Below are 26,042 nucleotides of genomic sequence, written 5' to 3' on the forward strand. Positions count from 1 at the left end.
AAAGAATTGTCGAACCTAGTGACAGTGGCAGATGTGTGTGTAAAGCATGAAATCATTATTGCGTGCCTATTTGTCATGTCCGAAAGTCTGTATAACAACCAATCATGTATGCTCCAGTGTCTCCAAAAGATCACAGACAAGGCAAAGGGTCCAGGTGGTTTTACAACATTCTAAAAATGCTATATTATAGACTAGTGAAAATCAAATTTCATATTTTGTATCAAATTTCACCAGTCTATAATTCTTATTTCATTGTTAATTTTTAACCATGTAAGGGTGTAACTAGTCAAATCATAGGTTCAGTTGGATTTGATGATGGGCTGTAGAGGTCTAACCATCACGGTTTCTTTTCTTGATTTACATTTCAAATGTTATCCCCCTTCCTGGTTTCCCTTTGCAAACCTCCCATCCCATTCCCCCTCCCCCTGCTTCTATGATGGTGTTTCTCCACGCACCAACTCCCTCCCGTCTCCCTGCCCTAGAATTCCCCTATACTGGGTCACGGGACCACGGGCCTCTCCCATTGATGCACGACAATGCCATCCTCTGCTACATATGAGACTGGAGCCATGGGTCTGTTCATGTGTACTTTTTGGTTAGTAGTTTAGTCCCTGGGAGCTCTGGGGTCTCTGGTTGGTTGATATTGTTGTTCTTCCTATGGGGGTGCAAACCCCTTCAGCTCCTTCTTTTCTCTAACTCCTCCACTGGGGATCCCTTCTCAGTTCAATGGTTGGCTGTGAGCATCTGCCTCTATATTTGACAGGCTCTGGCAAAGCTTCTTAAGTGACAGCTATATCAGGCTCCTGTCAGCATGCATCTCTAGGCATCCCCAATAGTGACTGGGTTTGGTGACTACATGTGGGACGGATCCCTATTTGTGGCAGTCTCTGGAAGAGGGAACAAAATACTCACAGGAGGAAATACGGAGACAAAGTGTGGAGAGAGACTGAAGGAAAGAGTCACACTTTCCAAGTGATATTCACTGACTGACAATAAGGAGTAGTAGTTTTGTAACTAGTGTAAACTTACATATATAAAATAATCCTGCTATGTAGGCGTCCCTGTTTCCTTTGTTTATTAATTGATAGAAAGCTGCATTCTCAATAGAAAATTATTCTTTGATGATAATCCATTGACTTGGCCTCTACCTTATTAATTTAAAGCGTAGCCTTCCTTTTTTCTTCATCTCTAGTCTTAAAAGGAATGAAAAATGCATTAGAAATGATTTCTAGATTGTGTTTCTAGATGAAACAAAAATTGTATCTTTTATTTTTAAAAGGCAGGAAAATTAAATTAGAAATATTACTTTGATGCTAAAAAGATAAACAAATGTTTAGTAAATAATCTCACATAGACATATAAATTTTGATTGGAAAAAATGACTTCTACTTTATGCCTGTGCCTTAAATCTATTTTATATAAAGCAATGTATTCCTGTTTGGTGGAGTGTGTTATAAACACAATTCTCGTTTGAGTTGGCAGATGACTCTCTTGTAGGACACTGGCTATATTAGTATAAGCTTTGTTTGGTTCCAGACAGATATTGCCAGTGTTAGAGGAAAATATCGGTATCAATAGAGATATAAACTAATTTATTTGAATTTGGATTTTCCAAATATTGGCACCATAGTTTTAATAGTGTTAATTTTGGAAAAAATATGTTCATTGAAATATAAAATATATGAAATTAAAAGTATAATATATTTTCACAGTAGCTAGTATGGAATATATTTTATGATCATTGGCTTACACGTAATTGTGTATTATTCAATGACACTGTATACATAAAACATAATTTCCTGGTGTTCATAGTGCTGATTCTGCTTCTAGATGAGCTTGTAGCCCCATGAGCCTGAAACAATAAAAACTTATTAAAGTGACACTTATTCTTAGTTTCCTATGAAAATACTTCTAATGACACCTTTCACAGCATCAGTTCCTGGTGCTTGTCTTATTTTTCTGGGTACTCATTTCCTTACATAATAACTGATGAACTTTAACTGTATTTTGTGATTATAGACAATAATAAAGCATACACTTAAATCAGCGAATGTTCAAGATTTCAATAGATTTCATTTTCTTTCTCACTCTCAAGACTCCTTCTATTTCCCCTTAAACCTAGAAGTGCTATTTCCATTTAGAAATAAGCCTGCTTATTTGGAGGGAAGAGAAAAGGAAACTATACGATTATATTGTATTGTATTACATTTGAAAAAAGAAATCAGCCAACTTCCAAAACAACATTGTCCCTAGAGCATACAAATACTCACGATCGCTCTGTTATAGCTGAAGTAATGGCAAATTTTATTCTGTGCCTTATGCCTTTTGCGGTCATTTTGTTGAATCTTTGAATTATTGCTGTCCATCTCACCATGTTTTCATTTCTTTAACTGTGTGTACATGCATATGGTCTCAAAGATGCCACAATGCATATGCACAATTCACAAGGGAAACTTTGGGTAGTTAGTCCCATTGTTGGGATGGTTCAAAGTTAAGGTCTCTATTGTTTCTATACTGCATAATACAGAATAGTAGATCTCTGAGATTTAGGCCAGTTCTCCTGACTGTGTCTACTCCCAACTTACCAAGCTTACCGGTACAACCACTACATGTGACTTTTCAAGTGCTTATGGGGTGTGGGTGATACTTAGGTGGTTTCTAGGCTTGTTCAGCAGGGATTTTCATCAACAAGCCATTTTCATGGCTTACTATCTGAGTTATTGTTACTACCTTTCATACGAGCTGTTTCCTTCCTGAGGGGCGTCCACTATGTATACTCTTTCTACAAAGATGGGGTTACCAAACTGTTTGCTAAGCTGGTTGGTTGAGAGCATTGTCTTATTCACTCAAAAAAGCATGTTAATTTTGACCTAAGAACTCAATTTCTAGTTATTCTAGGAACTGAGAATCTAATATAATGAAAACAACTACAAAGATTCATTCTTAAAAGCTTAAACCTAGAAATTTATTGGTAATTAAGAAAAAATTATGGCTTTATCTCATAGACTACTGCAACAAAATAACATAAGGACCTCAAACTTAATCTCAGCTAACTCCAATAAACTTCCCAAACATCACCTCTAAAGCCATTAAATTAGGGAATGGTATTCCATGACATGAACTGGGGAAGGGGAGGGCACACATACTTGGGATCTATTGCAAATATATGATTACTTATATAGTGTGTCCGATGATCAATTACTAAAAATTATTGACGCTGAGAATAGTAGGAACACAGGAGAGATGTCTCAGTAAAGAGGGCACTATTTGGATAACAACTCTAGAAATGAGAGTAGAAATACAAGCATATCAGTTTTTGGTTAATTAGAGGGGTAGCCATTGTGGAAGTTGTAAAGATGAACTCAGTTGAAATCTTAAAAGACATAGAGTGGGGAAGAAAATAGAAATGGTAAGTTTTCAAAGAATTTCATTCTAAAGAGAGGCAAAAATGAGCTGTAAGCAATTAGAGGATGATAAAATAGTAGAAATATTTATTTCTTCTTTTCTTCCTTCTCCTCTTTCTTTCTATTGGTTTACTATAAAGATTTTATTGAGTTATTTTTTATGTTTTATTCACTTTACTGCCTGATCACAGACCCCCATTCCTCCTCTCTTCTCAGTTTTACCATTTAAACTCCTCTCCTATTGTTCCCTACCCTTCTTCTAGAAGAGTACACCACTGGGTATCACCTGGCCCTGGCACATCTACTCAGAGCATGACTTTGCACATCCTCTCCCACTGGGGCCCAGTCAGGCAGTTCAGGTAGGGGGAAAGGGATCCAATGTCTGGGAACAAAGACAGAAACAGACCCCAATCAAATTGTTAGGGGATTCATATGAAGAGCAAACTCTGCATTTGCTACAATGGTTAAGGTATCTAGGTTCAACTTCTGCATGGTCCCTAGTTGATGGCCAGGTTTTATGAACCTTCATGGTCCCAGGTTAGTGAACTCTTTGGGTCTTCTTGTGGTGTTCTTGACCTCTCCACCTCCTCACTTCTATTCCCCACACTTCCACAAGATTCCCTGAGCTCAGACAATTGTTTAGCTTTGGTTCTCTGGATTAGGAAAGTAAAATATGCAACACAATGAAAATTGTATATGGATGATGCATGAGAGACCAGACCCTGCTCTCCTGTCCTTGATTATGTAGTGCTCACATCTACTAAGATAAGGAATCAATTAGTATCACTCTTTACTTTATTAAGTAAAGGACATTATAAAAACTAAATTAGTCAAAGTATTTCAATTTTATGGTTGTCATAGATTTAACAGTCTTACTCATTTTCCTCACAAATTTATAGAATTTAAAATCCATTTTGGTATTTCTGGACCACCTTAGTTCAGATCAAAGCTAATTTTATTGTTAAAAGAAGGGTAACTTGTTTTAACATGTTTTGTCCTACAGTGCATAGGTAAGATTTGTTGTGGTAATTTGAAGTCTGAGTAGCTATAAGAATAGGTGTCAATCACAGACAGACTAAAAATTCCCAGGACCATTTTAAGTTTAAGATGACAGATGTCATTGAGAAATATCATTAAATGAAAACAATGATTATCATTAAGGATTTTTTAAAGTTAAATAATCTGAAAATATAGAAATTTTTATTTTAACTTTGCAAGTTGATATCAAAGCTAAAATTAATACTTTTCTTTTTCCAAGATCACATAGTGACCCTAGCATGAAAAATTGTCAGTTCAGTCTTTTGAAATCTTATAAAGAGTTCAAAAAGTCGAGTTTTTTCTTTATAAAAGGTTCTAGTGGTGCCTTGCAAATAAAGTTTTAGACGTGATAGCAGATAGAACATCCTGGTACATTAGCATAACCCCAACTGATTTTCACTTTAAATCATGTGGAGTTCTGTTTAAACTCTAGTCCAGAAATAAGATATGATTCAGCAGTAGATTCTTCAGATATAAAATAGTATAAAATGCACTTTTTTTTCTGTTTCTCAGCTCTGCCCTACACAATGTCATCTACAAAAAGAAAAAAAAATCACTGACTCATGCTAGTTTCCTTTAAAAGCAGGCCATTGTATTTTTACTTGTATCTATCTATTGAAAAACTATTTTTGTTTCATTTATTACAAGTAAGAGTCACTGAGGCAAATTCCCCATATCAAAGTATGACATCAAAATAAAAATGTATCTCAAGCCAAGAAAAGATTCTTCAAAGTTAGAATAATAGTTACGGAGACTCATATAAGCTATGACAGAGGTAGAGTAATTTCCAATCTAAACTACTAATACTTTGATGAGAGAAAGTAGCAGCAGTCACAAATGATGAGACTTAATTTTCTAAGAGTTTTCTGGGGTTATTATTTAATATCTTTTAATAAGATCATTAGGAGAAAATATGCAAAAATTTTGCTATGTTCATTTTATGCAACCTACAACAAAATACTCACAAATGTACTAAATTTTGTAATTGAGACATGGTTCTACCTTCAAGAAAGTCACAAAATTTCATAAAAGACATAAACAAGCAGTGGTTATAACACATCAGTTGTGATACCCAAGTTAGAGCACAGCCTAGGGGAACATGTAAGAAGATCTTTACTGACTTTGTAGTACTGATAGATGATTATAAAATCAATATGTAAATAGAATACACATTATCTCACTTTTTCTTCATTTAGGAATCACTATGCACAATTTAGTTTGATTTCTGTTCAAAGACTTACAAGTGGATAATCAAGATATCACCCTGACCTAAGCGAAGTAGAGTATCTATTCTAACCAGAAGTATAGCTTCTGGCTCACCAGTCATTGACAGAAATTAAGTTCTTACATGCACAGTACTGAGCATCCCAGCCTATGGTGAATACCTTTATTTCAAGTTTAAAAAGAAAGTATTTTTTACCTCAAGAGGCTTCATAAAACCTTAAGGTTTTCTTATTTGAAGTTCTTAATTTAATTTAGTTAAATGTTAACCAGAATAATATTCCTTTTGATTAGTTTAAAAGTCAAATGATTAAATGTTTAATGTATATAAAAATTCATTCTTAATTTCTTGTTGGATATAAGCGAATAAGGATGCTGTCTAGATGAATAGGTACATAGAAACCATATATCAGAGGGTCAGGGTCATCACCGTCATCCTAAGATGTATCCACCATAAGAGATTAAAGAACAGAATTTTAAAGAGTTTAATCTTTCTGGGTAAGGTAAAAATACCATAAATGTATACATTTGGAAAGTCTAGATCTTTTTCTCTTACACTTTTGGTTCCGTCATTTAGGAATGGGAAAATTCAGTATCTGGAGAATAGCAGCTGGTATATCCCACAGGAGATGGGCAAGGTCTTTCAGAATTCTTTCACACATCTTTGTCATTCATTATAGGTGCTCTCAACTTACCTAGGTAAAGATAGGCCTTATTTCCAATGACACGAAATCATTGGGCTTGATTACTGGACTTCAGAAATGTGTGTCTTTCTTGTAGTTATTGAGGGCTGACCATTTAGTATTGAATAACCAATTGACCTGATTTTCCGTAATGGCAAGTATTTCCCCTACTCTCAACAATCCATAGTTGGCTGCAATTCTGTTGGAGTTGAGCTTCCACATTAGCACGTCTATTGGTCAGGTCATGTGGAGGTAGCCATGTCGGCAAGACATTATGGGTATAGCTTCCCTGACATTTCTAGGAGTCACGATCTCAAATCAAAATTCCTGTTCCTCTGACTATTCAAATATTTCAGCCTCCTCATAATGATCCTTGAGCCTTAGGTATAGGAATTTTGTTGTGAAACAAAAATTACTATTTGTAAACGAGATGCCTCTCTCTCTCTCTCTCTCTCTCTCTCTCTCTCTCTCTCTCTCTCTCTCTCCTCCACCATTTGGATCACTTGTAATTCTCTATAATGCTTTGTGTTGCAAAGAGAAGTTTCTTTTATTGTGGATGGGAATTACCCTTATCTGTGGAGATAGGAAAATATTTAAAATGCAGTCAAGGATGCTATCTTCATACCTTCGTGACTGAAGATTCGCTTCCAAGATCCATGGATTCACTACCCCACAGAGTAGGCCAAGTTTCCAATAGCAGACATGATTTCCTTCTTGCTCATGTGAGGAACTTCAGTCTTTTTTACCCTTTGAATTTTTTTCTAGAATTATCATTTCTTTATTTCAACACCAGCCATTTTTAGATGTACTCTGGAGCCCGTACATCATCAGGGTAGAACTTTGAGATTTGTCAGATTTCTCTTTCACCCTTTGTGCTTCAGATTTATGGCTATTATCTATTTGCTCTTCCCCTAATTTTTACTTTACATAGATACCCCACTTCCCCCCACCACACACAGACGTACCTCTCTCATGTTTCAGGCATTGAATAGTATGAATATCATTTCTTCATGACCATCCCTCTTCTGCTGCATGCATTGACACCAGTTTTAGTCTTAGCAATCCAATTGTAAAAGTTACCACATTTCTACCAGAAGAAACATGTGTGGGTATTTCTATCCATCGCCTCTCTTCCCTCGGTGTGAATGACCACTTCCTATCCTGTGCTTTTCAGTCAGCTCTTCTTTCTTGTTTTGTTTTGCTGAATCTGTCAAAGTTCTTGGCACATAGTGGACAGCCAGCAAAAACTGAAAGAAGACCACCACCCCCCAAAAAAATCCACAAAAGTAATCACTTTTAGTGATTTATTTTACATACTCTAGTTTGATACATACCCATTTACAAAGTAACCTTGCAAAACCAAAGCGTTATCAGTTACAAGATGCTAAAGTGTAGGGACCATTTTATGTAATATACACAGTGTAGGATTTAACTTCTCATCAACTATACAAGAACAGGAAATATAAAGCAAAATGTATTCAGTTCCATGCCACTCAATATATTGTTCACCCACCTATGATTCATTACACTAATACGAACAACATCACAGTAAACTAGCCACAGCTCCTGCCTGCCAGGCATTTCCACAAACTCTCCTACTGCCTGGTTATGTATGTATGTTTCCATAAGAAGAAAATACTTTAACTAATTTTTACTAATTTAGTTTTATTCTCTATTTCTTGCTAATAGAGTATTATGGATGATTTAGCTGATAAAATTAACAATTTGGGAGCTACTGTATGACTGTACAATTGCATAATTAAAATGAATCTTTAAAAATTTCAAGCTATTTAATTTTCTTCCTGGGCAGCCAATTGAAAAGAGCATATTCAGTATGAAAATTATCTGAGACTCAGTAAAACGTCAGTATAACATGTCATTGTTTTATGTGGCCAATTTGAAATAGCATACAATTAGTTATTTAAAATATTTTTAATTATCAAATTGTATTGTTATATTAATTGAATTAATTTCTACTAAAATATGGAAAGTTTATGACTAAAGTTTCCAGAGAACATTTTTAAAGCAGGGCATACAGCAAGACTACCATAAGAAATTAAAATAAATATATTTCATTGATTTTAAAAACTTGATAAAAATTTCTTATCTTTTGTACATCATTAATTTTCAAAGTTGATGGTTTAAATGGAACAACAGAGATATTTTTTAGGAGTTTAATCTAGGAAATTTTATTGTGTCTAAATCATCTATTTTATGGAATAATGATACCCAAGAATTACAGTTAAATGAAGATAAATAATATTTCATTTGTTTACTGAGTAAATATTTACCAAGCTCTTAATATACAACAAAGACTATGCCAAGCACATAAGCAGAAGAGATTTTAGTCAATAATTATATTGAAATAGTTGAAAGACGAATAGATCAGGGGAGTTATGAAAAATTACAAGGCAGGTAAAATGGTTTAGAGAAGGCTTGGGAAGAGGGAAATCTGGAAATGTGAATTTTTTCAACATCCCAGTAATTGTAAAAATAATTTTTAGCATTCTCAAAGTATATTTTGGAAATTCAGCTAGTGAGCAAAAAAGGGGTATAAAGATATGAATGTAAATTCTGCTAAATTTGGAGTATTAGTGAAATTCAGCAATTTGCAGGGGTGTTAAATAGGTAATAGAGGATGAAATATTTAGAATTGAGATAAAGAGTTTGAGGGTACAGTTATTGTTACTAACAGAATGGGTGGAATGCATTCTGGCTTCTCCACTAGAATTTGGAGCAGTGTAGAATAGTAGCCTATAAAACTGTAGAATTTCATGGTATGCTTAGGGGAAGACTTATAAGATAAACTAAGCATGACCGATTCTGCTTAGTTTCTTTTTGGATAATGAGGTCTTCCTTCTGGGCTTTGTAGAATATAAGAAAACTTCATGTGTGCGCGCGCGTGTGTGTGTGTGTGTGTGTGTGTGTGTGTGTGTGTGTTTAGGTTTGATAGAATTCAATGTCTGGCTTAACAACCTTTGTTCATACTTTTGTTTTGCCTAATCATATTTTATTATGTCAAATGAAGCACATATAACAAGTTAATTTTATTAATTAGCCACTATAACAAATGACTGTAATAAGAAGGCTTTAATAAGAGATGGTTATTTCTCAAAGCTTAGAGCACACAAAGTCTTAAATCAAAGTATATAATTGATTCCTTTTGAGGGGTAGGAAGGTGAATATACTCCAATTTTCTTTCCTTGATTTTGGATTGCATTTTCACCTAACTTCACATAGCCCTTGCCTTGCATGTGTCAATCCGTCTCAATTACTCAATCATTAATACAGCCATGTTGAATTAGGGCACATTAAATGACATCAACTTGATCTCCCAAGGCCCTGTTTTCAAATAAGTCCACATTCACAGGTCCTGGTGGTTTGGATTCATTTGTATTTTTGAGAGAGACAACAGAACACAAAATAAAACCAAATCATTGTATTTTAAGTCTCTATTATCCAGTAAGTGAAATAAACAATAATAGTAGGCATAATAATAAATAATAAAAATAACGATAAACAATAACATAATAAACAATAGACATAAGAACATTGATTTTGTATCTGATTTAATCCAAATAATAACTTTTAAAAAAGTTTATTCTCCTTTTAAACTGGATGTGTGGCTTGCTATAGTTGTCCTAAGTGTAAAGAAGGATTACTGTTTCCTAAGAATTAAGGGTCTAGGTTCGTGGGGTGCCGATTTATAGTATAATCAAAAGGAATCTGAAATATATAATTGAATTGATATATAAATAAAAAAACCTGGGCTTTTGGTTTGCTGAGATGAGAAAGCAGAAAGGCAAGTTCTAAAGTTCATCCTTAGGATCTTCTCTAGTGAGAGCTGAGCTGTCTGGAGACTTCTGGAGAGCCAACCAGCTCTTTGAGAAAATTTCTAACAGGATTTATGATTTTGGTTGGAGAATCCATGGAGAGCAAACACAACTCTTTTAGAAATTTTCATAGATCTTTTAGAATTTTTTCTAACAAGACTTCTCACCAACCCTAAGAATTGTTAGAGAGAGCTGACAGAGTTCTTTTAGAATGTTTTCTAGCAGCTGTCCAGAGACGGCTGCCTGAAGAGTCAGCGAAGCTCCTTTAGAAACTTTCTGGCTTTTTGATTTTGATTGAGAAACCCAGGAATTACTTTTAGAATTTTCCTAACAGGATTTCTGACTTGGTCAGAAGATCGAAGAATTTTTCATAGCAGCTCTTCTGATTTTGGTCAGAAAATCCATGAGCTATTCAGATAGCGTTTAGAATTTTTACTATCAGAGAGAGCTGTCTCAACCAGAGTGTTTTTAGAATAGCAAGAAAAAGCTATCGAGAGCAGAGCAGAACACACTCACACACGCGTGCGCACACACACACACACACACACACTGATCAGTTTGTCAGGGTAGTGGGGTGGGAAGGGGTGGGTGGATGGGCAGGGTAACACCCTCAAATAAGAAGGGAGAGGAGAGATGGGATAGGGGGTTTATGGATGGGAAACCAGAAAAGAGATAACATTTGAAATGTAAATAAAGAAACATCCAATAAAGCTATCTCAACAGAAAAAAAAAAAGGATTACGATTAGGGACTCTGAAGTACTAAAGACAATCTGTCTAAGGCTAATCAAACATTAATTTCTCTTCTTTTATAGTAGTCCCCTAGCCAGGCAATATGTCAGTAACATAAATTTAAAAACATAATTTTCTCTATTTTGACAAATTGCATGGAAATTAAAAATTCTACGGAATAAAATATTTGACACGGTGGGAGTTTAATTTTTCCTTCTACTCTGATATATTGCTGTATTAACTACTGCCACCTCCTTTTTACTCATCACTGTCCTTTACAAAAGCAGCTTATGAAAGAAAAGCATGATGATAGTTCATAATTTACAGATATAGTCCATCATGATGAAGTCCTGACAGAAGCTTTAGATAGCTGATTAAGTGGCATCCACACTCTGGGAGCAAAGAGAGATTAATTCAGTTGCATAGCTCATTTTCTCCTTTTTATGCAATCCAGAAGCCCAGTACATGAGATGCTGATACTCACAGATAAACAATCTTTCCAATTAATAAACTAATTCAAATTATTCACTGTCACAGACAGTGGCTAACCTAGTTAGTCCCTTACAATAAAAGAGTAAGATTTTTGGCAATGGGTTACAGAAACTCTGAAAAATGAAGAGACTGAAATCACAGACATAGGTGCTACATAGCGTGCAGTGAAAAAAAGGGAGTTTAGAATGACTCTTCAATTTATGATTTGGAGAAAGTCATGTGCAAACAAACACATCCCTATGTATAGTGCATCATTGCAAACAAGAGATACAAAGAATTTAAGGTTAGAGGACATGCCTTTTGATGTGACTTTGTGACATTTCCGGTAGCATGCACGAATGAGTTAGGGTATAAGCACCTAAGATTAAGTGGCGTCCACACTCTGCTGAAGGGAGAGGCCAGAGATAGTCTACTGAAAGCTGACCATCAGAGTAGACACGGAATAGTAGAAAAGTCCAAACCTGTATCAAGAATCAGAGAAATGCATGAGTACTTAATGACGCCAAAGTACTTAATGACTCTATTTGAATTTTAAGATTAAATTTATAAACAATATTTATCAATGAAGATAATATCAACTGATTTTCTGTATACATCCCACCCCTGTCCCCAGAGAATATTTGTTGCCATGTTGACCAATACTTAATTTTTTTTTAGTAGCAAAATGTTTTATGACCTATGCTCATATTCTTTGTTTTACTTTATTCCAACAATTCAGTGCATCCAGCTGGCTGGAAAGAGAGACCAAAACTGATAGGTCCCATTGACTCTTGGTTAACTTTACTTGTTATTTTTAAGGCCCAAATATTGTCAGTCAAGCATTAGTTATACTTGGGGGCCATGGAGATGGCTTATAGAGCAATAATGCTAGCTGTGAAATCTTTAAAACCTCAGGTAGAATTCCCAGTATCCAAGTGACCAGTAATTTATTCTTATCAATATGCTATCAAAGACTGTACAGTGAATAAAGGAAAAGGAAAATGGTAGAGAGTTCAGGATAATTTAGCATATTTGTTTTAAAATCAAATACCACGTGTATCATCTTCTGAAATGAAGTATCTTGAATTTTAACATGTCAGAAGAAGGTAGGATGAGGTTTTATTCAGAGAGGAGGCCGGGAAGGGGATAACATTTAAAGTAGTCAAATAAAATCTCTCTTTAGTGTTTTCTGTACTTTCATTGTGATGGCAAAGTAATTTATATATAGGTAAATAAACAACATATTGACACTAAAAATAATACATAATATTAATTTAATAGCAGTAATTCCTCCATGCTAGATGTACTGATATTTTGGCAAAGAGTACATCACAGTATATAATTGTACACTCTAAATTCTCATGCATGTTGCCCCTCTGTCTTATTTGGAAAATAGACTGTGGTTATTTTGTGGTCTTATTTTTTCCCTTTGGATTATAACAATTTTTTTAGAACATAAGTTTCCAATGCATGTTTAAAAATGAATGGAAAAGCAGGTTACCAAGTTCATAACAATAAAGAGCTCTATCAGAAAGACACGAGTCTGCGTGATGGCTATGTCAATTTCTACTTTGTAAGTTACCTTGCAAAACCAGGTTCATGTGTTGTATATTTTAGTCATTTGGCATTTTGACAATGCAGCCCTAAATAAAAAATAATAAACTTTGACATTTTCTGTAAGTTTTAACTAATTAAATATAATACTCTCCTAAAGTGCCATTCACAAGTTCTATTTGTCTAGCTAATATCAATTCACTAAGTAGCCAATCAACTGATTGTATAGTCATCATTTCGTCTTTAACTTGGTTTGAGTTTTGTGCCAAACACCTAAACTAATTAATAATACACAGAACCTGACCGTGGTCTAGAATGAAACACACGTGAGACTATCTCAACAACATCCCAAGCCAATGAACCATTTTGTGTAGCAAAGGACTTGATTTTAAAAGTCAATCAGAATTTTTAAGAGAAAATTTCATCCTTAGCTTGGGACCAAAACATTGCAAAGTAATGAAAGAGAGTTCAATTTACATAAAAAGAGTTTCTGTTTTCTGCTGAACGTATAAATCAATCAGTCGGGGTTGGGAATGATAAAGAAGCTAATCCATCAAATGTCTTTTGTATTTATGTGAAGTGTTTATATTTTGTAAAGGAGCCATCAGGAACAGTTAAGTGATTTTGAGTGAGGGCTGATGAGACAGTATTAGACATATCAGTAGCTAATATGTTGACATTACTGGCCACTTGAGAAGAAACCATCAAAGTCCAGCCGAAAAAATAATCAAATTGTGTTCCAATACTCCCTGAGCGATTTTGCTTACTAACCCCAAGCTATCTATGTAGTGCCATATGTTTACATTATTTCCATATTAGTGCTTTCTAATATCTACTCAAGGTCTAACATGTGTGAGCAGAAACTAATAAACGTACAATTCCAGAAATGAACAATTCGTAACGTTTAAACCCTTTACTGTTCTGAGTGGTAAGGTGATATCTCGTGTATCCTTCTTTGCCTTATGTAGGGGATAATCTTCCCTCATTCCAGCATACACACCTGCTCCTCAGTCACTTAGTAGTCATTACCAGATCACTAGTTATTAGGCAGAAGGACTTGTGCTAATCAGCCATTCCTTTCCTCAGTCATCACCTAAAGAACAACACCAGTGATACTGGCATCTCAGATATGTCAAAGATAAGCCATAGTTTTTTCATGATAAAGGCCACACAGAGAATGCTCCACCTCGGAATCCATCCTATAGGTAGCCACCAAACCCTGTCACTATGACTGATGCCAAGAAGTGCTTGCTGACAGGAGCCTGATATAGATGTCTCCTGAGAGGCTCTGCCAGAGCCTGACCAAGGCAGATGCTGATGCTTGCAGCCAACTATTGGACTGAGACAATGGGATTCCAATGGGGGAACTTAGGGCAAGGACTGAAGAAGCTGAAGGGGTTTGCAACCCCATAGGAGGAGCAACAATATCAACCTACCAGACCCTCCAGAGCTCCAAGGGACTAAACCACCAACAAAGAATAGACATGGAGGGACCCATGGCTCCAGCTGCATATGTAGCAGAGGATGGCCTTGTTGGGCATCAATGGGAGGAGATACCCTTGGTTCTGTGGGGACTCAATGCTCCAGTGTAGGTCAATGGTGGTGTGGGGAGGCAAGAATGGGTGGGTGAGTAGGGGAGCACCCTCATAGAAGCAGGAGAGAGGGAGGGGGGATGGGGTTTTTTGGAGAGGAGGCTGGGAAGGGGATGACATTCAAAGTGTAGGTAGATTAAAATAACCAATAATTTAAAAAAATAATATTACAAAGAGTTATACATTTGTAATTACATCCTCTCATCCCTTAATCTTTGTCCACTCAGCCCCTCTTGTCCCATCCCTTCACTCATTCCAAGATCTCCCATTGATTTAATAGCCTCATCTTCCCTGACTAGCAACACATGCAAAAATATATAAACATCCCTCCATATATGGTTTCAGGACTGAGCACTTTATATTGGTATGATAATTCTCCATCTCTTAGCAGCTATTATCTCCCTACATTGTTTGTCCAGAGGCATGACCTCTTATGGTTCTACTCTGTTCAGGTTGGCATGTCTATTGATGTCGTCATTGTGCAGATTGTGCTTATATGCCTATATCTATGAAAGAATGTTCCACAGTGTACTTCCTGGTATTTTGGCTCTCACACTCTTCCATCTCCTTCTGTGATGTTCTCTGAGCCATAACAGCACCTGTGGTATAGTTGTATCCACTGAGTGGACATCCCATCATCTATTGATCTCTGCATTTTGTCCAGTTGTAGTTTCTATGATAGTCTCCACGTTCTGGAAAGGGAATCTTCTTTGATAAGGAGTGACAGATAAATATATTATTGAGTACAAGGATGAGATTTAAAATTTTCTTAGAAATTTTATTAAGTCCAGTTATACAGCTGTTGGCTACCACCAATGTATGATTGCCACTTGGGGAAGCTTTACAGGTATCTTTCCATGCCCACCATTATTGCACTTTAATAGATGTTGCAAGCTGTAGAACTATGAATTGCCCCGATCCCTTGACATATGGCATAGTATTTTTAGGTAGTCGGGAAGCTAAGCCATATAAAAAAGGCCTTTACACTAGACTTAGCCAGAATAATCTCTATGTCCAAAGTATCTGGGGTTTCCAGCAATAGGGACTTACCCACACACCCTGGGTGGCAACCAAGGTCAACAGCTATAGTCTATTCTGTTTAGGAATCATTTAAACTACTCTGAAAAACCATTCTAAAGATTTATCATTCTTGGTACAGAGGTTCTGTTAGTCTATGGTTCTTGTAGGAAGCATTGTCAGCCCTTTTGCCTGACAATTGTATATGAATTTAGACAAATGCAATATTCCTCAAGGTTTTATCAATTACCCTTGGTATTGTTTATCCATCGTAGTCTTATCCTCCTGGTTTCCTGCCCAGATGGTGCCCTCACTTCCCATTGTCCTGTGTCCTCTTTCATAGTACCTGTATCTTGCTGTTTCCCTGGAATTTCCACAACAAAGCACAATAAGAAAGGGTGTAATGTAAAACTTGGGCAAAATGAATATATTCATAACTGTGATGGTGTGTAGTTTTACATGTACATATTTATCTCCAAGATCATCAATATGTATACATTAAATGCATAGAGCACTACATATTAAGAATAAACAGAAATTATTTAGGACCTTGTACAAAGAAAGTATAAGTACAACCCTGCCTTTTTTTGTAGAAGAGTGTAAATGTTTGGAAGGTAACAGTGAATGTTATATTGAATTTTAAATGTGGACTCTCTTTAATGTAACACTTCTGCTATACTTCTTAAAAGACCACCAAAGAACAAGTTTAATCAGTCCAAATAAAACACTTTACTACAGACAAAATAGTTAAACCAAACAAACAAAATCTTTAATGACTTAAGATGCAGAAACACTGTCCAATAGTGATGATCACTACCAAGTTAATTACGTTATCTTGCATTTTATAGGGATTCCGGGTTTTTCTAACACTGCCAGTTTTATAAATATTATGAAACATTTTCATGATGGATGATTGAATCAGGCATAGTTACAGCTAATCAAAAGCCACTACAAATGTGTTTACTCTCTTTAAATACTTCCATATTTCATTACCCATGGCCAATTGACCATTTCACATTCATTATAGTATTATATTTCTGTTCAATTTATTATTAAGATCTTTTGAACTAATTCACTCAGTAACAGTTGCACACTATAAATATTCTACTGTCTCTCTGAAGCCTCTTTCTTTACCACATGTCATATAGCTGGTTAAATCTACAAGGAGCAAAATATCTGATGACAATGGTGAACAGTTTTTATACATTTCAAGTGTAGGAATATCTCTCTACATGATACTGGAAAACATTAAGATATTAGTCAAAAGTGGTCAGAAGATTTCCCCATTATTTTTAAATGTACCAAGTCTCTGAAATATTTAACTGTGTATAAACTTTCTAAAGAATAATTACTTTGCATTGTGAATATAGATAGCTTTCAGAAAAAAAATTGAAAATAATCCGCAATGGAAACATTACTGATGATGAGGTTTCCTTTACTTAGTTAATCATTGTTGCAGATGTGACAACAGCCATCTCTTAAACTGCCATTTGGAGATTAAGGAGAAGATGATGATGAGCAGCAAGGAAAATAATAAAAGACAGTTAATAAGAACAGTTTAATAAGCACATTAACTTCACTGCCTGGATTTGAGTTTGATGGTTTGTGTGGGTGGACATGTTTTTAGAATAGAACTTCTTTTCATTCTTTGCAGTCATGAATAGTTTGTTTACAAGAGCACTTTCTTTGAAAGGTTTTTTGAAAACTGTACAAGATTAGTGCATCACAATACGGCTTTTTAAAAATAAACAGTTAAGGGTGTTGGTTCTTGAGTTATTTTTGTGTTTAAATATTTTCTATGCCTCACACATTTATAATATTCTGTATCTACTCTTTTTTTAAAAAAAATGTAAAATCATAAAACCAACAACACTTTGGGGGGATTAAAGGAATAAAATGTGTAAAGATTTCTGAATATTTTCTGACACCTAAAAGCGAAAAATGAAAGTTAGGTATTATATTAGAAATTGTTAAGCTATCTGCTTAATGGGATAAACAAGCTAGATGCTAGGAGGAAGGAGAAGAGAGTGAGAATATGATGAGTGGGTGGATGATTCATGCCTTGCCTCCACTGTTGCTGACTCGCTACAATAAGGTTTCACAAGACAAGAATGAGTCCATATTCCCGACTCTTCATTAAAAGGGAAGGTCTCTATGATAATGTCTAGGAACCCACTTTTATTAACTCATCATTTCAAAGGCAGTTGCTTCTATATCAGTTTAGTTAACCATCAGGAAGAAGCTCCCCTTGTGGGTCTATTCCCTTCCCAGATCTGGGTTGTTAGCCAGGCTCATAGTATCACACATCACCCTTCCCACCATGGAATGGCATTTGGGTCCAATGAGAGTGTCGTTGGTTATCTACATATAGTGAAGAGAATGATAGCTATCTAAGATTCAGACAATAAGTGCTGGCTGTGGACCAATCTAAACAGTTCATTTATACTACCGTCACTACAGCCCATGGGATATTACCAAACAAAAGATGAAAAGTAAAGAAGAGCTACGTAAGACTTTGAAATGCCATTCTCTAGAGTTGATAGAACCATTGCAATCATCATTTCTCAACTGTAATTCCATGCAGTAGGCCCACAAGTAAAGGGTCCTTATTAGCAATCAATCAAGGAAGGGATGGACTCATGGGGGTCAACCCTTTATCCTTGAACAACAGGGATAGGAATCGAGTCTGGGAGAAGGAAGTCACAATCTCTAGTGGTGTACCTTTCTGTACTTACCAAGTGCCAACAAAGAGCTCAAAAACTATGGTTAGATAAGTAGTCTTGTTAATTGCAATGGGTTACAAAACAAAATAAAACAAGGCATGCACCTGTGAGACTTTTGTGAAGAGCGAAGTCTTGAAACAAGTGTAGGTAGATGGAGAGAGAGAATGACTGATGTGAGTTCAGTACATGTATAAAACTAGTAAAAGTCAGCTATACAAGGAGCTCAAGTACAAATATAAAAAGTTTGAATTTTAATTGATAATTCAAAAAACTAACATGTGGATAGGTTGCCAAGAGCCCATGAAGAATATGAATAGGTTTTTGTAGAAACTATAATTGCAATAAATACACTTAACAATCTCCCATACACACATGTGCATAAGCACTATTCACATATACACATACATACACACTTTGTCCTGATTTTATATATATATATTTTCTAGGTATCTGCTGTGTATGTTCATTGCATCCAGGAAAGAGATAGTGTTTTGGGAAAAAGTCAAAAGTGAGAGATTTCACCCCCGACACAGAGGAGACAGATGAATGTAACTGAAGAGAGTTAACCAGCCACACAGCACACAAGGAATATAGTAAATGGGTTATATAAGTTATGAGCTAGTCGGTGAATGAGCTAAAGCTTATAACCTATGCATTTATTCATAAATAATTAGGTCTCATAGTTGTTATTCAGGTAGCAAAGGAGCCAAGCTTACTTCAATTGTGTCCCCTTATCCAGAAGACTAGAACACAAACCCTTTCCTTTTTTTGTCCCAGTTAATTTTCCAATTTGGGTGATGAAAAATAAATTAAAAAGCAACCTAAGGAAGAGTTGATTTTACCTCACAGTTTGAGGTTACTACCATGGTGGGCAGATCATAGCGACAGGAGTTTGAGGCAAATGGCCTGGTTGTATCCACAGTTGAGAAACAGACATTCATGAATTCTTCTGCTCAGTCCACTTTCTTTTTATGTAGTTCAAGAGCCCACCCCAGGCAGTAGTTCCACCTCCAAGTGTGGATCTTCCTACCTTATATGAAACCTGAACAATATAGTACCCTGCATACATACATAGAGGCTCATCTTTTATATGGTTCTATACCTTACCATGTTGAAAGTGCAGACTAAGCTCCACCTTTACAATTTCAGAATTCTTGTATGACCTGAGGCTCACAAGCTAGGCTCAGGCCAGCTGTGCATCACAAAAGCATCCACAGGCTTTATTAAGGAGTACTACATGGAGGTTCTCCTTTGGTTTCAGCCCTAGCAACTTGCCCCTGTCTCATCTTTGGAAGTGTGTGCTTACTCTTTTTGTAGTTCTATAGTATTAAAAAATTTACTCCATGTGGCGATTTTCATTTAATAACCCATGTGTTCTGAGAGCAGCACTGTCAAACCATGTGCAATAATTATTTTAAACCCTTAAAAATGTATGTGTGTGTAAGAGAGACAGAGAGAGATACAGAGAGGGACAGTTTGTGTGTGTATCTATTTTATTTGCTTAGTACATAAACTAGTGGGGTTTCAATGGCTTCTTTGTACAGCACGAGTTTCAGTCAACACACCATACTCCTCCATTCCCTCCTAATTCTGTTTCATCCTCACATAGACATTTTGTTTTCAGTACTCCACCCCACCCTTTTATATCATGCTCGTTCTACTGTGACATTTTAGTATTTTTATTTGGGTTACACGATCAGAGTTTACAATGGAGCTTTCTCGTGTAGCTTCTCTTCATTTTGGCTAGCTCTTCTCCGTCTTTGTTTCTCAGTAGCAATCATTCCATGACCTGCTTCTTCTCTCTGCCCCCCCAGTATTCAATACACCAGCACAGTGGTCTATTTTTTGGTTTGTAGCTTCTACATGTACCAAAGTTAAATACACAATACAGCAACTGAAAGCTAGCCCCGTATAAAATAACATACAGTGGTTATCTCTTTGGGTTTTGATGATACGTTGTGTATAATTTGTTCTAGTTTTATCCCTTTCCAGGAAAATTTTATGGTTTCTGTTTTCTTTACAGCTGAGTAATATTCCATATTCATATATATATACATATATATATAATATTTTCATTCTCCATTTCTAGGCTGATGTCATTTTGTCTGGTTTCATTTCCTAGCTATTGTGAATAAACCTTCAATGAAAATGAATGTACACTAATCTGTATAATATGATATAAAGTCATCCTTTGGTATGAAATCCTGGTACCTGAACATGGAATGACTGTTCCGTCCATGAATATACAGTATCTATGGTTACATGCATAAGATTAATATGAATGGAGAGGACCTCCGTATATTCAACTCTGCCTGAGTGCAGGTCTCATGTCAGTTGATGGATGTATAAGAAGGCAGAGTCCCTTCTCACTGGAGGCCTTGCTATTTGTAGGTTTACCTGTGATCTAGTCGATGACTCTATCTATACTCATGCGCATATGGGCAGCATTAATTGGACTGAGTGGTTACTTTTTAAAGACAGGATATGAAGTTCAGGGGGACCTGGGAGCCTTGGAGTGAGAGAGAGAAAGGGCATGTGACTAAGTTACACTGCATATGTGTATTAAGCTTTAAAGAAACACGTTACAGTCATGAATAGTTGATCATTTGGTTCTTGCAGATAAGACATAAAAGACATTGAATTTATACCGTGGACTTTCTTTCCGAAATTAAGGCGTAAAATATATATGGAAAATTATAAGCGAATGCCATTTTGTAAGGTTTAATATTGCTACTAGAATTAGACATAGGAATGCTATAACTAAAGTAATTTGTGTCAGAATTTGGATGAAGACTATTTGATATTGTGAAATTTTAAAATTCATAGTACTAAAAGAGCAGATGAGTCTAAATTAGGAAATCAGGTCATGTGATTAGAGTACAGTTTCATTGCCAGATGTTTTGTGTTTAGTCCCCAGACTAGGACAGACTGTCCACAATCTGTGTGAGCCTAGATCCCCTCCCCTACTCCAGTCCTCTGGGGATACTTACACTTTGGGTTTAAATCAAAGAAAAATATCTGTTTGTGTGTGTGTGTGTGTGTGTGTGTGTGTGTGTGTGTGTGTGTGTGTGTGTGTGTGTGTATTTGACATGCCTGTGCATTGGGTATAATATATATGCGCCTATGTGTGTGTGGGTACGTAATTGCATGCGTGTTTGAGAAGAGGTAGACTTTAGGAATTTTCCTCTATTGCTTTCCTCATTGATTTTTGAAATTTCGTCTTTCCATGATCGTGGAGCTTTGGGTTCCACCTAGGATTTCAGGCCAATGCATCTCCTAGGTTTATATGATTCTAATTATTGCCCCTTCACAGTGTTATAGACACATGCCACTATATATATGAATATAGTTCAGATTTTATATATGCATGCAATGTGTTTTAATGTAGTTCACTCCTGTTCTTCTTAATATTGATCTAGGGAGTCTGCACTCAAGTCTTCATGTTTCCACAATAAATACTTTGGACCCTAAGCCATTTTCCCAGCCACCGAATTTTATGTTCCCTAGCTTTTTGAGAGTGAGTTAAAGAAGACAAGAGAAGTCGAAATGAGTTCCAAAATTTACTGCTGTAATACACAGGAAACCAACTTGATTGCTGAAAAAAGTGATCAAAAGTAGTTATGTTCTGGATATTTTTTAAATGTAGATAACAGAATTTCTAGTAAACTGAGTAAAATGATAGGAATATCTGAGAATTTGCCTTAACTATTTTGTATCAAAAAGTTACATATGAGTTACCTGCAAAATTCTAGTTAAGGCTTTTCTAAGACATAGAAATAGAAAATTAATAAGAATGTTTTCTTTTTTCTTCTTTTCAAGTATTAAGACAGATCTGCTCATATTAGGTTTCAAGTTCATAAGTTAAAGGTTAAGGAAAACACTGCTTCCTTATAATTTGCACCCAATACTGAATCTTTTCTTAGTAGTATAAGTTTAGAAAATACTTACTAGTGATAAATGTGCAATTTCAGGTTATATAAAATAAAGTAACTCAAGTGACGAAGACAGATCTAAGAAGAATTTCTTGAAACAAAATCAATATAAAAAGATAATGCTGATGTATGATAAAATATTATATGTTCTTGGCTCAGTTATGTATTTTTTTGATAGTTATGTATTTTTGTCAATCAGAATTGGTCATCTGGAGGATAAGGAAAGACAGACAGACAGACAGAAAGAAAGGAAGGAAGGAAGAAAGAAAGCAAGCAAGCCAGTAGCTATATTCTCAGATCTCTTTAGATGGTTACAGTAGTCTTCAGTTATATAGGTATATAATGTAGACAGACGTCCATCAAATAAGTAAATGGGTACCTTCAGGAATTGGATTTACTCTCCCTTTTAATTATTTTTGAGAAAGGCTGGTATAGATCTGGGCTACATCTGTTCTCCAATCTGTTCTCAGTAGTGCGGCTGTATTTGGGGCATGGCCACACACATTTATTTCCACATTATCTAGACTGCTTTTGTGACATATCAGCAACGTTTCTTACCTTATGGTGAAGAGAAACTGTGTATTATTAACAGGATGTCCTTTTAATAAGAATTAAAAATAGTGAAATACTGATCTGGGTCAGGGAAGGATTCTTACAGATTGCAGGCCATTCATGAATGCAACCCTTAGTGTATATCACATTTCCCTTAAAGAAGTTGATTAAAGGAGTTTTTAAAAAGATGGACTTAATAGCACAGTAACTTTTCAAAAATCTAAAATGTGTTTCCAACGAATCAGTCATTACTTCTGTCATTTGTATACAACAAATGTTGGTCTGGTTTAAGGCAAAGAATGAATGACCTATGCTATAAAACATAATAAAGTTATCTCGTATTAGAGAAACTACGTATTAATTAATGTAATTTGCGTGGGAACATTATATTAAAGTAACGTGAAAAGTGGCGTCTAAATGTAATTCTGCTGCTGTTGGCTTAGAGAAGGAACAATAGAGGCAGAAAATGGGTTTTTAAAAGAAGCTTTGGGGCATTTTCACACAAGAAAGAAAAGCATTGCTAATGAGAGTTAAGCACGACTGGAAGAGAGAAAGATAAAGTCAGTTGAAATTGTGTATGGATGTATCTTGTAAGCTGTATGATTCCGTTGAGCTCTGGACTCTAGCTCTTAGTGTTTGCAGAGCATGGCCCCATTTTCAAAGGTAAGAGCAACTAACCGCCTTCTCACTCTGGCATTACGCCCGCTGTCTTCATCAAGGACCTAAGAATCCAAGGCAGCTGTGTTAGGGGCTCTGTGTGTGGGCAAGTGGTGCTTTTCTGTGATCTTTCTTTGACCTCAATTCTCCACACCAGATTAAATGTTTCCGAGGTCATGAAGCTACATCCAATTAGACAGCTTATTACTCACTGCAGACCAGTTCTGTGGTCTAGGAACCTGGTAATCCTGTCGCATTGCTTGATGCCTCCTGACACGGTTAGCTGTTCCTCCGCTTTTATCTTTAAACTTTGCATCCAGCGTGTGTATCCCTGGGACCACAGAGCAGGGAGCAGGCTGCTTGTGCCGGAGGGTTTTATACTCATGAGTCAGGCTGAACATAGGTGCATGTACTTCTGAGGTCCCTCCCTGTATGCAACAAAGGCGCCTGCCGTGGAGAGAAAGGTGGACACTTGAACTTCCCTTTCTACTTCTGTTGTGGTCTTTCTAATTGCTCTGTGGCGCTTCTGCACGCAAACAGAAAATAATCCCAAGCACTGAATGCCTCTTGATCTAAATGTGTTTGAATCCACTTGTACAGGAACAAAGGCTCCGTGAACACACTGACAAAAAGTACTGTGGGTGAATTGTTTCCTGAAGGAAACAGAATGCCTGGTTCTAGCTTCTGCCAAAATTATTTACTCTTTGTAAAGATGAAGCAAAACAGCTATACTCCTAAAACTCCCACGACATTGTTATTCGGGCCCCATTTTGAGTACTCCGGCTCCTTCTACCCTTCCCTTTCTTTCCATGTTTTTCGGGTGTGAAAGCTTCAGTAATTTGTGAAAAAGAGGATTATGCAGGGAGAGGATTTTTAAACACCTGGAAGACACCTAATTTATTTATAATTAGGTTGCAATTAAATTATTTTTATTAACTGCACAAAACTGTATCTCATAACAAAAATTAATCACTCTATTTACTGCTGCAAAAATTTAATCATCTTATTTTATGCATACTAATTGTTCAGATGGATTCACTTCTTCCTTTGCAAATTTTAGCAACCTCAAATATTTTAATTTTAATGAGTTAGGGGACCAAGCATTGCTTACTAGTCTGTCCTAGATTTCCATGCATTGTATATCAGTAAAATAATGTTTTCTTGCTTAGGTATGGACATTTTCCTGAGTATTTAGGCAGTGGGGTCAGTTTAAATGATGTGAGAATTGCAGGTAGGGAAGTAATTACCTGTCTACACAGTCTGTTCAGGAACAGGGAGATGTAAATCCTATACAAAGGCTGTGAATTTAAACTCATATCTTAGTTGTAATGTCATGAAAATTATATGAATGGTTGAAATGCCTCCATTATTTGTGTTCTTCTCATTCAATAAAACTTATTCTTGTTAGAAAGACGGCAAAGGAGGCTACAGTATATAGTTTGGTGCAAGAGAAAGGGAAGGAGAGAGAGAGAGAGAGAGAGAGAGAGAGAGAGAGAGAGAGAGAGAGAGAGAGAGAGAGAGAGAGAATAAGTTGTAGTTCTATATTATAATATATTACCGGACCAGATTGTAGAAAACTGTGTAGAAAATTGGACCAGGTTCAATCACTTGATTACTATGTAAACACTAATAATAGGTAAATGCTTACCTTTTAAATTCTTTATTTACTCATTAATTATTTTATTTATTTACATCCCAAATGCTGCTCCCTTCCAGTCCCCCCTTGCACCACTCCTCCTCTTCCGCTCTGAGAACCTGACACCCCTGGGTATCTCCCCACCGGAGGCACCAATTCTCTACAGGTTAGGCACATCCTCTCCCACTGAGGCCAGGGATATCAGACCTCTGCTATATATGTGCTGGGGACAAGGAGAAGTTCAAACCAGACTGTATGCTCTGTGTTGTTGGCTATACTGGGAGCTCCCAGGGGCCAAGGTTAGCTGACCCTTTTGATCTTCCTGTGGGGTTGCCATCCCCATCAGTTCCTTCAATCCTTGCTCCAATTTTTCCATAGGGGTCCCCAATCTCCATCCCATGCTTGGCTTTGGATATCTGGATCTGTCTCTGCTGGGTAGAAACTTTCAAAGGACAGCCATGATAGGCTCCTGTCTGCAAGCAGAACATATCATCTGCGATAGTGTCAGGGATTGGTGCCGAGCCCTGGCATGGATCCCAAGTTGGGCCGATCACTGGTCAGTTATTCCTTCAGTCTCTGTTCCTGTGTTTCTTTTAGACAGAAGCACTTTTGGGTCAAAATTTTGAGGTGCCTTGGTGTGCCCATCCTTCCACTGGGAGTCCTGTTTGGCGGCTGGAGGTGGTCTCTTCAGATTCCATATCCCAATGTTAGGAATTTTGAGATATGGTCACGCGAATAGAGTCATGGGATCCTCCCTCATCCCAGACTTCTGGGCCTTCTTAGAGATTTCCCCTACCAACACCCACCCTGCATATTTCCATTCATTCTCCTGGCTTACTGAGTTTCTCTCCTGTGGCTCCTAATTTCCTGCTCCTCTATCTTGTTCCCCTATTTCCTTCCATGTCACCTCCCCTGCCCCAGATTCCTCCCTCCCTCAGCTTCCCTTTGTTCCCCCTTCAAAGTAGGATTTAAGCATCTAATATGGACCTTTCTTCTTTC

At 36.5% G+C, this 26,042-nt stretch overlaps 1 protein-coding gene across 18 annotated transcripts in view; it reads left to right on the top strand.

Moving 5' to 3' along the window:
- The window catches only part of Ppfia2 (PTPRF interacting protein alpha 2), a 460,024-nt gene that overhangs the window by 225,430 nt on the left and 208,552 nt on the right, over positions 1-26,042 (top strand). The window lies entirely within an intron of this gene.

Source organism: Rattus rattus, chromosome 1 (genome assembly GCF_011064425.1).
Source record: "Rattus rattus isolate New Zealand chromosome 1, Rrattus_CSIRO_v1, whole genome shotgun sequence".
NCBI classification, from domain to species: domain Eukaryota; kingdom Metazoa; phylum Chordata; class Mammalia; order Rodentia; family Muridae; genus Rattus; species Rattus rattus.